This window comes from Petaurus breviceps, unplaced genomic scaffold (assembly GCF_028583685.1).
Source record: "Petaurus breviceps papuanus isolate PSGF00001 unplaced genomic scaffold, PetGlider_PUasm1.0 37, whole genome shotgun sequence".
NCBI lineage: Eukaryota > Metazoa > Chordata > Mammalia > Diprotodontia > Petauridae > Petaurus > Petaurus breviceps.
In genome coordinates, this window is record NW_027186296.1 from 61761232 (window position 1) to 61776911 (window position 15680).

Genomic DNA, 15680 nt, shown 5'->3' on the forward strand with positions numbered 1-15680 from the left:
CAGGAAAGAAATAAAAAAGGAAGTGCAATTTTAACTCAGAAAAAGAAACAACTTAGAGAATAAAGAAGTAGAATTCTCAAAAAATTCCAATTCAGCGAGCACCTATCAAATGCCCAATGTTCTGCTTGATCACAAAGCTGACTTGGTTGCTGTCCTCAGTGAATTTAGAGTCTAATGGGGAGTGATACATCACAGGCACAAATACCTATTATGCAAAAGGGAATACAGTTCAGAAAAAGATAAAGTACTATGTAAGAATGATTTGGGGATGGAAGTTCAAGCCATAGGAGGCTTCTAGGAAGGGGCATTTGAGTTGTGGAAGAGAAGAAACCCACATCTTCATTTCCAGTGACATGAAAGAATTGACTATATTCAATTTATTTTTCTTTCTCCTATAGTAACTACCAACCTAACTAAAATATTTGATAGGTGTAAAAATGTAAATTAGTGAACAAAAGACAAGTTAGGACACTTGTGCCTTTGTTGGCTTCTCTTAGCAAAGATGTGTCACTGCCTAGGGCATAATATAGTAGGAACTCAGGAGATATTTATTTAGCTTGAATATACATCTTGCCATTTTATTCCTGCTGACTGGATTGTAAACTCCAGAAGCAGAGAGACTTTTTCTTGCCTGTTTTTGAAACTCATCTGGTGTTTTATACTTGCAACACCATCAATGAGCCATGAGAGGGAACATAGGATAATAGAGAGAACACTAGACCAGGGGTCAGTTGGGAAATTTGGTTCATCATCCTGATCCTTACCAAGTCATTTAGCCTTTCTGTGGTCCTTTCCTTGACTATCAAGTGAAAGGTTAGACTCAACAATCTCCAAGGTATTGTTCAACTTTAATTTAAGCTTGTCAAGGGCAAGGACCAAATCTGATTTATCTTTGTAACTCCACCGAGGCCTAAGCTGGATGCACTGTACAATGGTGGGTGTTTGATACACATATATAAAAAAATAAGAATAAATACTATTCTATGAAAGTATCATGATCCTGGTTGGTTGTGGAAACAAACCCTTCTCACACCCCTCACCGATCCCAGAGATTATTTTATAGGGCTGGCATCACTACAACAAATTCCTAATTCTGCACATCTCTTTGTCCATCCCACAGCATATCTTTTTTTAAAATTTTTTTGATCTTTATTAATTTGTTTGCTTACTTTTAGTTTACAAGAGTCAGTTCCACAATTCCTTGAGTTTCAAATTTTCTCTCCCTTCCTCCTCTTCCCACCCCCCCACCACCATGGCAGCATACAATCAAGTATAGGATCTGCAAATACTTTCACATTAGACATTAGTCAGGTTCTAAAGAAGGATTGTATTGGATGGAATGAACAATGTGAAAGAGGAAACAAAACCAAACAAGAAAAAGAAAGAGAGCAGGTAGTTTGCTTCAATCTGCATTCATTCTCTGTTCTTTCTAGTTCTTTCTCCGGATGTAGACATTTCTCTCCATCATGAGTCTTTTGGGATTGACATATATCACTGCATTGCTGAGAAGAGTCCAGTCTATCAAAGTTGGTCGTCAAACATACGTTGTATCTGTAATTGTGTAAAAATTTCTCCTGGTTCTACTCTTCTTACTCAGTATCAGTTTGTATAAGCCTCCCCAGGTAAATATGAAGTCCATCTGCTCCTCGTTTCTTACAGCACAATAGTATTCCATTACATTCATATACCACAACTTGTTCAGCCATTCCCCAATTGATGGGCATCCCCTTAATTTCCAATTCTTTGCCAACACAAAAAGAGCTGCTATAAATATTTTTGTACATATGGGTCTTCCTCCCACTTCTACGATCTCTTTGGGATACAACCCTAAAAGTGGTATTGCTGGGTCAAAGGGTATGAAATTATAGCGTATCTTAACATTCCAGTCCATAAGCAAGGAAATTGATGATATAAGCAAAGGCCCAATACATGGTAAAATATTCATGGCAAAAGTTTTTGTGGAAGCAAAGAACTGGAAGCAAAGCAAAGGAAGAGATTTGCCATGGGAGGATCCCTGATTCTGGAATCTGTCTCTGATGGACTACCTGTGTGGCCTGACTTCATTACACTGTACCTCAGTTTCCTCAACTCTAAAATGAAGGGTTTGAAATGGCTGGTCTCTGAGGCCCCCTTCCAGTTCTGGCTTTATGATCCTGTGGCTACACATTAGTTGGGGAATATTTGGGTGGAAAGGAACAATCTAACAATGAATATATATGAACTTAATGGAATTTTCTTGTGCAGAAATAAATGATAAATATGTGAAATTCAGAGTAACATGGGAAGATGTGAATGACCAGATTCAGAGTGAAATATCATGAAGAGAAATATATACACAAAAACCACAACTTGGCAAATGAAAAGATATCTAAAAAAGAGTTACACTGAACAGTTGAAAGAATAATGAAAATCCTAGAGAACAGATAATGAAATATATCTCCTCCCTTGTCATAGATGAAAATGAATGTAAAGAAAAGCATTTATGAAGCATTTACTATGTGCAAAGAGGTGGAAGACTACCAAGACAGAACACTGACTACGCTGTCAGACGCAGTCAATATACTGGATATTGTTGCTTAATCAGTCTGAATGGGAAAGAGTTGAATAACCGGTGTAAAGACGAAGGGCATCAATAAAATGTATTTTAAAGATAAATAGTCCTGACATTTGATATGAGGTTGACTTGGGTAGGAAGAAGGGCATCAGTGTAGTTGATATTCAGACCAATGTGTCCTTACTACCCTATATCAGTTATCACTCCAAGGTTGTTTGCTTACTAACTTCATTAGATTGCTACTGCAAAATGGCAATTATTGCCAGGCCCATTTTTAGAATGAATGGGAGCTTAGTTTGATTTTTTACCAGGCTGGGGATCCAGGAAAGAAATCAAGCTGCTTGTAGCATGCATGCTCCCCACCCTGGATGTTTTATGAAGTGAAATAAAAGTTGCCTTCATTGCTTGCCGCAGAATATAAACAAATGCCAGACATCTTCTTGAAGAGGCATCATTTTATTTAATTGCAAATTAAAAAACATAAACCACCTTAAACACAGAGCTAATGCCACATCAAATCAATACGGTAATTGCACTTGAGCAGTGGGAAGGCACATGGAATATCCCCCTCCCTGCCTTTGCATACTAAAAGAAGCAGGTCACAGGAGGAGCTGGCAAGCTACACTTCACCCAAGGCCATTTTGGCGATGAACTGGATTGGCAGCCTCCCCTCCGTTGTCTGTGGTGGGACAAAGAATGGGGCCTTCTGAGCGGAGAGGGGGGTTGTTGTCATGATTGAGTCACAGGAACAAAGGGATTCTCCACCACAAAGATTCACTTCACACAGATTCCCTTAAAGTTTGGAAACTGCTTCTTTAAGATAATTCTGTATATTATTTGGCAGTCAATTTATGCCAGCTAAAGTTTTTGACAATACTGGAGTCTTTTGATCTTTGTTTAGTCACATGAGCCAATTGGTCTTTCTTTAATCACAAAGTAAAGGATAGTTATGGTAGAGGAAAAACTCCAAATATCTCCCTCACTTAAATGAGTCTCATTCATTGATTTATCTATCTATCCATGCATCCTTTATTTGTCAACAGGTGAGAGTTGGGTGGCAGGTGGACACCAAAGGTGGATGAGCATTCCTGAAAATGACTTGGCAAGCTTTCACACCAGAAGTGCTAGTCCTCTCTGAGCACTTCATGCTCCCTGAACTTTAAAATATGAGGACTTTGGGGTGACCAGGTAGCACAGCGAGTGGGAGTGCCGGCCCCAGTGTCTGGATGGCCTGGGGATCAGATCCGGGCTCAGACGCTTAGCACCCACCCAGAAACACCTGGCCGTGTAACCTTGAGCAAGTTACTTAACCCCAATTGCTTTAAAAAAAATGAGGACTTTCAAATCCAGCCTTATGGATAGGTGAATAAGATTGTTGTCTTCACTGTATGATTTGAGGCATACTGGAACAGTCTCCAGCTCTAAAAAAACATTCTGCCACAAGGATTGAAGTGACCACCATTAGAGATCCATCCTTTTTGGAGTTGTAACATGGCAGTTCTGGGAAGTCCTATTAAATGCAAATACAAATACTTTCAAGAGAGTGAACATATTTATCTATTTTCAGTCATTAATGACTCACTGTAAATTATTGTAAAAGATCATCAGATTAGGTCATCACTTGGGAGAGTCCTAAATAGACACCAAGTAGGTCAGTTTTGATCGGAGAATGGGGGGAAGAGGAAAAATGAAAGGGAGGGTTAGATTTTTACCTGTAGGAGATTCTGGGGAGGAATAGAGTAAGTAGAAACCTGGATTCAAATTCTGACTCTGACAGCCCTGGGCAAGTAACTTAACCACTCAGTTTCCTCATCAGTAGGATGAGGATAATAATGCTGACATTACTTATGTACCTCACAGGGCAATTGTAAGGGACATGCTTCACAGGCTTTAGAGTGCTATATAAATGTGAATTATTATAAATTATGGGGGAGATAGGAGAGGACAACCAAAATGCGGAGTAGTAATCAGAAAAGGGGTCAGGCTGGAGGTCATTAAAGAAATTTTGAATACAATCCAATTTTGTCATAGTCCAGGCTTGTCTACTGTATACTCACCACCTCTAAAGGTCAAAGTCTTCCTTTAGTTTATTAACCCTTGGTCTAATATCAACACCAAAGGTGTGAGCAGATTGCCCATTGGGATACTGGTCCTTGTATACTTTGGACATTCCTTGATATCCTGGCAGGCTATTTCATGGAGGCCACTGAATAGTGGGAAATCATTTTGCTTTCAAGGTCCTTGTAGCCTGGATGCATCTTTCTATAAACAAATCCACCTGCTACTGTGACGGCATCACGATTATTAAACATAATCTAGGCATTGCTAATATGATATGATAGGAACTAATGGGAGCTGATTTCCAAAGCCTCCCCATGAAGGGTAGAGTCTGCCCTCTGACAAAAGCCCATGGGTGTTGGGGATGTTTTGTAACTGTTTACATAAGGGTTGTCAGTGGAAGAAAACAACCACTGACTTTCACCTGTTTCTGAGGGAGGACGTGTTCTGACTCCCGAGGCCATCCAAACCACAATGCTACTCGGCACATTTGCGTCTGTCTGGCAGGGACAGACAAGGTTTAGTACTGGTATGGTGTGTGCGAGAGGCTCTTTGGAGAAGTGATAGGCCCCAGAATAGAAACTTGGTGGGAGGAGAAGGTAGACTAAGGCAAAAGAGATGGAATGGAAGTCAAGGAGACCATTTTCTACTTTCATTTGGTGAATACCTAGCTTTTGGATATGCCAGATTCAGTCTCTTTTTCTTGAAAGAGAGGTCTGGAGATAGGGACTCCAAGCAACTTGGAGGCATGAGCCTGTCTAGGGCTTCAGTAAAAAATATGAGTTATTTAAATGGTGGTGCCTGTTAGTCTAATAAAGAGCAGGAGTCAGGGAAATGGGAGCTTCTGGGGGCAAAGGGGTAAAAGTCTTTCTGGTTATCATGAAAATTGGATCTGATTAAACTCAAATGACAAGGCAGAGTCAATTTAAGGTCCTTCTGGACAGGGAGAGTTTCATTTTTTTTATGTAGTCCTAGTGCCTAGGCACAATGCTTGCCTGGTATGAAGTAGGTGATTAAGAAATGCTTGTTGATTGACAGCTTGTACATTAAGAAGTTCTGGGGCAAAGCAAAGGGCATTGATGTTTAGCTGAGCCCCCTCTCCTCCTCCTCACAGCTTTCTACACAACCTGAAATACTGGGCTACTAACCTGAACATGGAAAATCTGTTCCCTGGGTCCCTGTGGCTGTTCTCTTGATCTGCTGCTCTTTCCTTTGGATTTCAATAAAACATGTAATTTAATTTTTCTAGTGGGAGACAAAAACAGCAATTTTTATAAGTTGTAACTATATTTGATAATTCAGAGTGTCTTTTTTAATTTTTCAAATGCTTTATTAACTTCTGATTTACATCATTCATTTCTGCCAGATTTTGAGTTACAAATTTTCTCCCTGTTTTTCCCCTACCCACTGCCCCAAAATAGGAGTCCCATAGGAGTTCCCCTCCTCCAATCTGCTCTCTCCCATATTTTCTCCCATACCCCTGTTGACCTTTCCAGTGGATCTCTATGCCCCAGTGCCTGTATATCTTATTTCCCAATTACATGTAAAATAGTATTAATAATAGTATATATGTATATATATTTGAATATTTGATTTTAAAACTTTGAATTCCAGATTCATTCCCTTCCTCCCTTGTCACCCACCCTTACTTGGAAGAAAAGCAGTTCAGTATAGGTTGTACATGTGTGGCTAATGCAAAACAATAAAATAGTAGATATATTGTAAAAGACTGACTATATTTCCCTCCCTCCTATCCCACCTCCTACTTGTTCTATTCTCTACTTTGATCCCGTCCCTTTTCAAAAGTGGGTGCTTCCAACTTCCCTCCCCCCCAAGCCTGCCCTCCCTTCCATCATCCCCCCTCTCATCCCCTGCCCCCCCTACTCTCCTGGAGGGTGAGATACCCTATTTAGTGTGTATTTCATTCCCTCCTCAAGCCAAATTCAATGGGAATAAGGTTGACCATTCCCTTTTGCCTTCCTATTCTTCCTCTCCATTGTAACCATTTTCCCTTGCCTCTTCTATATGAGATAGTTTACCCTATTCTGTCTCTCCCCATCTACTCTCATTATATACCTCTCTCACCTCTTAATTTCACCTAAGTATCATCCCTTCCTGTTAAATTGGTCCTGTGCTCTCTATCTATGTCTACCTATAAACATATATACACACTTTCACATATGTATTCATATGCCCATATATCCTTATATATAAATATATATATATATATATTTATTTACTTATTTATTTCTATTTCTATTCCCTTCAACTACTGAGAAAAGTTTCATAAGTTACAATTATTGTTTTTCCATGCAGGAATGTTAATAGTTCAACTTTGATAAGTTCCTTATGATTTCTTTTCCCTGTTTACCTTCTCATGCTTCTCTTGCTTCTTGTATCTGAATGTCAAATTTTCTATTCAACTCTGATTTTTTCAGCAAGAATGCTTGAAAGTCCTCTACTCCACTGAATGACCATATTTTCCCCTGAAACATGATACTCAGCTTTGCTGGGTAGGTGACTCTTGGTTTTAATCCTAGCTCCTTTGACCTCCAGAATATCATATTCCAAGCCCTTCGATCCTTCAGTGTAGAAGCTGCCAGATGCTGGGTTATCCCGATTGTGGTTCCACAATATTAAAATTGTTTCTTCCTGGCTGCTTGTAATATTCTCTCCTTGATCTGGGAATTCCAGAACCTGGCTATAATATTCCTAGGAGTTTTCTTTTTGGGATCTTTTTCAGGAGGTGATTGGTGCATTTTTTCAACCTCTATTTTGCCCTCTGGTACTAAAACATCAGGGCAGTTTTCTTTGAGAACTTCCTGGAGGATGATTTCTAGGTTCTTACTTTGATCATGGCTTTCAGGTAGTCCAATAATTTTTAAATTATCTCTCCTGGATCTATTTTCCAGGTCAGTGGTTTTTCCCATGAGATATTTCACCTTGCCTTCTGTTCTTTCATTTGTTTGGATCTGTTTAACAGCATCTTGATTTATCATAAAGTCATTCACTTCCATTTGCTCCAATCTAATTCTGAAGAAATGATTCTGCTCAGTGAGCTTTTATGATTCTTTTTCCATCTGGCAAATTTGGCTTTTTAAGGCATTCTTCTCCTCATTGCCTTTTTGAGCCTCTTTTGACATTTGAGTTAGTCTATTTTTTAAGGTGTTATTTTCCTCAGTCAGGCTGTTGACTCTCATTTAGTAATTTTCTTGCATTGTTCTCATTTCTCTTCTCAATTTTTCCTCTACTTCTCTTATCTGCTTCTTAAGGTCCTCTATGGCCTGTAACCAGCTCATATTTTCCTTAGAAGCTTTTGGTGCAGGAGTTCTGACTTCACTGTTTTCCTCCTGTTCCAAGCTTTGCTCTTTTTTGTCCCCAAAAGAGGAGTCTAATGTTGGAATCTTCTGTCTGCTTTGTTTTCTTTGCCTGGTCATGTGGCCCCTCAGTCACTTGACCCCTGAGCTTTTTGGCACAGCAGGACTCTGCCACCAGACAGGGGAGCTTTCGTCCCAAATGCTGGGGTTTTCTCAGCTGCCGGAGGTATTAGATGGATGCCCTCTATGAGGCCTCCACATGCTTTGTCAAGCTGATCACACACCCCAGGACCTCCACCCTAGACTGCAATCCAGATCCAAGCAGCTTAAAGCAAGAGCGATTACCCCTCAGACTGGTGCTTAGTCCCCCTACATTCTGCAGGCCAGGAGCTGGAGCTGCCATGTGGTGCTGTCTGGCTGTGCTGGTGTCTCAGTGGATTCTTGCCCTGGGGGAAAAAGCCACGTACTCCCACTTACTGGGTCCCAAAGTCCAGATTGCACTGACCTCTCACTTTGTCCTTCGCATCTATGTGTTGTTAAATCTGGAAACAGCCACAGCTGCTGCTGATCTGGAGTCCCTCTGGCCAGCAGCTGGTCAGGCCCGCCCTGGGGCTAAAGCCAGTGTGTGGAGCTGGACTTGGGTCCCATAGCGCTGGGCTGGCCGATTCCTGCTGGCCTGCCGGGCTGTCCTAAGTGGGAGGTTAGCTTCTATGTGTCATTCTGTGGGTTCTGTAGCTCCACAGTTTGTTTAGAGTCCCCTTTTTACATGGATTGGGGAAGGTGGAAGCTAGAGCAGTGGGGAGGTCCTGCTTCTACTCGGCCATCTTGACTCCGCCCCCACAGTGTCTTTAACATGAAAGACATTGGAGAAGCAAAGATGAATTAAAACAAATTAGTTGTCAGCAAGAGACTTATAATCCAGGGGAGGAGATATAAGTTATGTAGATGTAGGGTAAATGGAATATAAGATCTTCCTCATCCATTAACAGGCTTATGTTACCACATGTACCCTTTTTTCCCTTTGGGACTGGGGCCATGTTCCCAGGTCTAAAGGTACAATGTCTTGCTGCTTTGAGCTCTAGTCCAGTTCACAGCTGTGATACATCCTGAGTCACATAGCCCTCACGGAGATTATATTGCTTTGGGGGAAGAGCTTGCTTGGGGGGGAAGCTTGCTTACCTGGAGGCTTGCTTGCAGGAAGGCTTTCACACCTTTTAATACTGAGCCAATTAGGCACTGAGTCACTGGGTGGGGGGGGTGAGGGGGCAGAGTTCTGATGCCTTCTGACTCTGAGCCTATTAGTCCAAATTATATATATTCTGGGAGGTTGGTATTTTGCTTTGGGGCTCACTCATGGGAAGAATCTTCAACCTTTGTGATTTGGTCACATGAGGCTCTGGTTAGCTGTTGTTAAGCCTCCCCCCTTTTGTAAACCCAGACATTGGTGCTTCCTGGTCTGGTGATTATGTATGTATTATTTTGTTGAGACAGCTGGAGCCCTGTCTGTTGGGTTCTTTCTTGTATACTCACTACTCTGTATTTATCTGTCTGCACTGTTTAATGAAAGTAAGATTGTTGACCCCTTTGAAGCTGTCTTTCCTTTAGAAAAGCAGATCAAAGAACCTGTGCTAGCAGCTCTTCTGTGTGCTGGTGTTACTGGTCTTACACCTCCAAAGCAGCTGCAAGTATCATTAATGATACAGTAAGCAAGAGCAATGTGAAGTATATGCAGAGAGGCACAATGTGTTAATCGTAAAGGAGAGGCCAACAAAATGCTATGAGAGATGTAAGGAGGAAGAGGGGACTTTGAGCCAGGGATGGAGTGACCATTAGTAAGACATCACTGTGGAGGGTAGCCTGGGCAAGTGCGGTGATTCAGGTGGAGCTACAATGCAATGGGAGGCTCATGGACCAGAAAATGCAATGAAACTACTTATAATAACATTAAAAATGAGATAATTTGTGATTAAATTAAAATGTTATTCTTTTTGTTCTTACAATTAACCAGAGCAATATGAAGTTTTGCAGGTCATAGTATACATATGAGATTTTACTGGAATATTTCTTTTAATTATTATGTAATTTCCTACATAAAATGATCACAATTATTTTATAATTAGCATTTAAAATTGTTGTTTAGAGTTTTCATAACACATATGGTATTTTATTTTATAGAAAATTTTAGGTAACACAAAGGATAGCCTGCTAGGCCTAGAATCAGGAAGACCTGAACTGAAATCCAGCTTCAGACGCTAGCTGAGTGATCCTGGGCAAGTCACTTAACCTCTGTCTCAGTTTCCTCATATATCAAATGGAGATTATAAAAACACTTAACTTCCCAGGGTTGTTTTGAGTATCAAATGCGACAATATTTGTAAAGTGCTTAGCACAGTGCTTAACACATAGTAGGCATTATATAAATTTAGACATTATTTATTATTATTGTTATTGTCATAAATTTTAATTTAGCACTTTAGGGACAGAGCAAAAGTTATCATTGTAGGTATCAGCACTTAATGAATAAATATGAAAGAATATTATAGGTAGTCACTTAAATTACCTTGGGATTTCACAATTTATTTTTGTTGTTGAAAGGGGTTTGTGGAACAAAAAAAGTTGGGAATCACTGCACTACACCATTAGTATTCATAATTAATGTGATAAATACCAACAGAAAATTAATTATGCACATAAGCATAGGTTATGAGCAATAGTTGGGAAGAGGGAAGTAGAGAATAGGGGAAAATAACAGGAAGAATATGTTTTATAAGGGGGAACTCTAGAAAAAGCTATTCGGAATCAGGTTAAAGATGGTGGCTTTTGAGTTGGTAAGTCTCTAGATCAAAATGATTGATATTGAAAATTATACAAACACTATCATTTGGCACTGGAAATTTGCCAGATCAGGGATGGAAAGCTTGATGAGGAAAAGCAGAAATATCTAAAATATGATGCTAATTCTTCCTTGATTCAAAGTGTATGCACTTGAAAATCGAAAAACTTAGGCAATCGTCCTGATACTTAATCTACGTAATAAGAAAAATCTAACTATTTGACAATATCTGAACTTTTGGATTGATATCCATACTGCCTTCCATAATTTCATGCTACCCTACGTTTCTAGTTGTGGATCATACTAAGATCCTCCCTGTCCCCTGTACCTTAATTTGAACTGAACTACTTTCTAACCCCCAATATTCTCTTACTTTGTGCCTTTGCTTATTTGTCCCTATGAATGGAGGTACACTCCTTCCTTCATTCTCTAGGTTGCCCATGTTAAAACCAAACTCAAATGTCAAATGTTACTTCTTCCCCTGATTCCTCCCAACAGGTAAATTACCCTCCTTCTTTCCAAACCTCAAAAAGCACTTGCTACTTGATACAGTTATAATGTATTATTACATATCTTTTTTTGTGCCTCCTATCACCTGAATTTAATGGAACTGTAAGTTCCATCAAGAGAGCGACTATGTCTGATTTAAAAAAAGAATGATAAACCCTGTATATAGATAAATGAATACGAAATATTTACAAAGCTATACAAAGTTATTTAAAGGGAGAGAGAAAGAGAAATAGATTACTATAAAAAATAAAAACTGGGGGTGGAGAGATCAGGAAAGGCTTCATGTAGGAGGTAGCACATGGGCATGGAACTGGGAGTGTATGGAAAATACTTGGCAGGCCTTTTACTGGAACAGAGAGTGGGTGAAGGAGAGTAGTAATAGGCAATAATGCTAGGAAAGTGGGTGGGTATAGATAGAACTTTAAATGTAAATTGAAGATTTTTAAATTTTATCCTAGAGGCAATAAGCAACCATTGAAGATTTTTGAATAGGGGAGTGACATGTTCAGAATCTGTAATAACTGTGAAAAGGAGAAAAAGTTGAGAGAAGAATTTTAAAAAAATGCAATTTAAGTGGTTCCACTGGTAAAGCTTTTAGAAACCTTTTCTTCCTGCTGCTTCTTCCCCTCCTCCTCCTGCTCATCAAAACTTATCAACATCAACAAAGCAATTTACCTTTATGTAACACTTTATGGTTACTCAGCTTTCTCACATACATTTGTTAGCCATAACTCTCACAAGAACCTTATCAGGTAGTTCTAGCAGGTGGATGGGAATGGGAACCATATGGATGGTTGCGAATGACATTAAATGCTAGACTAAGGATTTGTATTAGGGTCAATGGGAGTTATTAAATTTTTTGAATAAGGGATAGCTATGGTCAGAGTAAATAAGAAATGGGCATATAAACTTTTACATACTATCTCATTAGATCCTTACTCTAGGAAGTAAATAGTACAAATATCATCTTCCTTATTTTATAGACTTATTAACAGGCTCAATATCACACAGTTAGTAGGTATCAAAAACATGGATTCTAACTCTACATTTAATATGCTTTCCACTGCTGCTCTCTCCTCTTGTTTTCTTTCTTCTTTTCTCTTTCTTTAATTTTCTTTCTTCTTGCTTTTTTTTAGTCTAATTCAGATAAAAGATAAGGGCTGGAATATACAAGAAAAATGGTGGGCAAGAACTTTAACCCTAGAATTTGGAACTGGATTGTTGGGGAGTGGTGGGTGGGAAGGAACAGTAGTAAATCACTAAAATATAATTAAGAACTTGGTTCAAGAATATGAAGATAATGGGGTGGCTAGGTGGCACAGTGAATAGAGCCCTGGAGTCAGGAGGACCTGAGTTCAAATCTGACCTCAAATACTTAACAAGTAAACTAGCCATGTGACCTTGGGCAAGTTGCTTAAACCCAATTACCCTCCAAAAAGCAAAAAAAAATATGAAGATCAGGTCTTAAACTTCTAGTGAGGAAAAAACAATCATATACACTTTTTCCTCACTCCTATATTTTAGCCTTCCTCTTTAGTTAGAAGAGCATCAAAAGATGTCAGTTGCTTTCTGAATCAGTGAGTGACTCCCATGGAGCTATCGTCTTTTTTCTCTGTTAAATGGCTGACAATTGATTTGGAAGCTTAACTTTCCTTCAGTTTGGCACAGGCAACATTTGAGATCTGTAGCACCAATGAAGATTCATCTGTGAGTTTTCTTTTTCTGTTAGTTCATTCTCAAGAAGCCCTTGCTACATAATCTTTATTTTTTTCAATAGCACTTTGTACTTTGCTGCTGATGTGATGGGTTTTGGCAATGTATTAGATCAGCACAGTCTTTCATTTAACTCCAAGGGATCGAATGTTTCTTTGAAGTTGCCTTGTTTCAGCAATATATATGGGGATTGGTTTGAGGGGGAGTGGGCCTTGTTGTAGTTCACACAAGGCATGTATCTTCATCAAAATTCTCAGGAAGGCTATAGTGAGAACATCATATTGGATTAGACACTAGGAGACCTAGTTTCTAATTCTGTCTTTTCCACCAGCTGTGGTGAACTTGTACAAATAACAATCCTTCTCTAGGTCTCAGTTTTGTCATCTGTAAAGTGAATGTTTAGCTGGATGACCAATCTCTAAGGTCCCTTCAACTCCTGAGACTCCGTTATTCTATTATGCAAAATTCCATTATGTACATTTTAGGAAAACTGTAGACAAGCTGGATCATGTCCAGAAGAGGATGATCAAGATAGCTAAGGGTTTGAAAGCTATCATATGAAGAATTGTGGAAGGAATAACAGATGTTTGAGTTGGAGAAGAGACTTCCAAAACACATAATGACCATCTTCCAGTACTTAAAGGTCTGTGCTGTGAACATTGGATTAGACCTGTTCTGCTTGACTGAAGATGGCAAAATTAGGAGTGATGGGTAGACGAATTGACTACAGGCAGATTTAGGCTTGAGGTGGGTCTCATTGTAGGTCTTTAAGCAGAGACTGAAAAGGGTTTACTGGGTATGTTGTAGAAAGATTTACTTTTTAGGTATAGGTCAAAATGAATTGTCTCTGAGGTTCTTTGCAGCTCTTAGCTTCTGATTTCATGATTTAAGAAAGAAGAAAATGTGGTTTAATGGTCCATTCATGGTGTAACATGCTTATTGATGTATCACAAAATATTATGTATGCCTGGGTTAATAATAGTTGCTATGTTTATAGTACCTTAAGGCCTGCATAGCACTTTATGTACACATCTCATTTGATTTTTATAATTGCCTGATGAGGTAGAAACTATGTGAAAGTCAGGGTTCTCCTCCTTCAAAACACCAAACTTTGTCCATGATAACAAACAGCCTCTTATCTGGAAGAGAGCTTAAAATTCATATAATAGAACTTTCTAATTTTTTCAGATAAGGATACTAGAGCTACTTTCCTAGAATCACTCAAATAACAACATTTAAGTACTAAGTATGTACCCATAGTGTAACATCCTCTCTGAGATATAACCCTAACTTGCATTCAAACTTGAAGACTGGGTCCTCAGAGTGGTGACTTATCTTGGGTTCTGTGGTAACCCTGTGACTTTCTCCTAATACTTTATCTCCTGAGCCCTCACTAATGTATTTCTCATTAATGTTAACAAGTAGACAACTGACTTTTGGCAAAATTATTTACAAGGTAGTGTAGCAAGAACAGTTGATATAATTCACCTCTTTTCCCCTCCCCCCAAAACAACATAGGGCACACTGTTCTATGAAGTCACAAGGTGTCCAATTAAAAGTACAATGATAATGAGAAAGACGTTTAGGTTACAAGTGTGACACTACGAAAATTCCTAATTCCTTGCACTTCAGATCCTAACAGACTTTAATTCTCTGCAGGGTCTTTGTGAAGTTTCACTTGGTAACTGTTTTCTTCACTTTTTCCTTGAGTGACTATCTTTCCATGCCACTCTTGCAGATGCTGTAACTGCTACATTGCAGACTTCCCAGGCCAAATACCTACACAGGTAATAAGCATTCAGACCTTTGGGAAGTCACAAGGCTGCTTGCACACTTCCATCTAGAAATTGTTACTCAGGAAAGGAATCATGAATGGAGCAGCCCAAACCTAGGCTCTAGGTAGGACATAGACTATTTACCATATGGAGGGTGAATGGAGAAATTCAGCCAGCTATGCTTCCCCACACAACTCTGGGGAGACCACATGTGGCCTCAACGTGATCCAAACTTCACAGAACAAACCCCCTTGATAAAAGGATTTGTTCTGTAAAACTAGGACTCAGTCAAAAGGCCACACCTGACGACCTAGAAGGCCACATGTGACCTCGAGGCTGCAGGTTCCTCACCCCTGAATGGAAGATGGATTGGAGTAGGGAGAGACCTGAGGTGCAGAGACCAAATGGGCTGTATTGTTTAGTCTAGATGAGAGGTGATGAGGACCTATCCTGGTAGCTATGGGAGTGAGAGACAAGGGAGTGGGTGTGAGAGATGTTTAGGAGGTAGAAATGACAAGATTTCACAATTGATTAGATAAGTGGAGTGACTGGGAGTGAGGAGTCTAAAAGGTTCTGAACCAGGGTGACTGGAAGGATGGTGGCACCCTAGATAGAAGAAGAAAGCACCAAAGAGAGTGGTAGGTTTTAGGGCAAGATAATGAGATCAGTTTTGTCCATAAGCAGATCCTGCAAGTCAGTGACAGATGATATTAAAGCCCCTGTTTCCTAGTACCTTGCTTTTTTCATAGAACAAGGGCTTTCTATAGCAAACACATTTGTTAGGCCCAGGGCGTTCAGTGATGATCTGAGAGAATAGAGTATCTTTGGCTGAGGTTTATTTAACCATATAAAATTTCTATTTAATATTTGTTAACATAGCCAGGACTGCCACATAGATCCTAGAGCTATAAATTCTGTGA

At 39.5% G+C, this 15680-nt stretch overlaps 1 pseudogene; it reads left to right on the top strand.

The window, feature by feature from the left end:
* LOC138168340 (creatine kinase B-type pseudogene) overlaps positions 1-15680 on the top strand; it is an 80971-nt pseudogene that overhangs the window by 13495 nt on the left and 51796 nt on the right.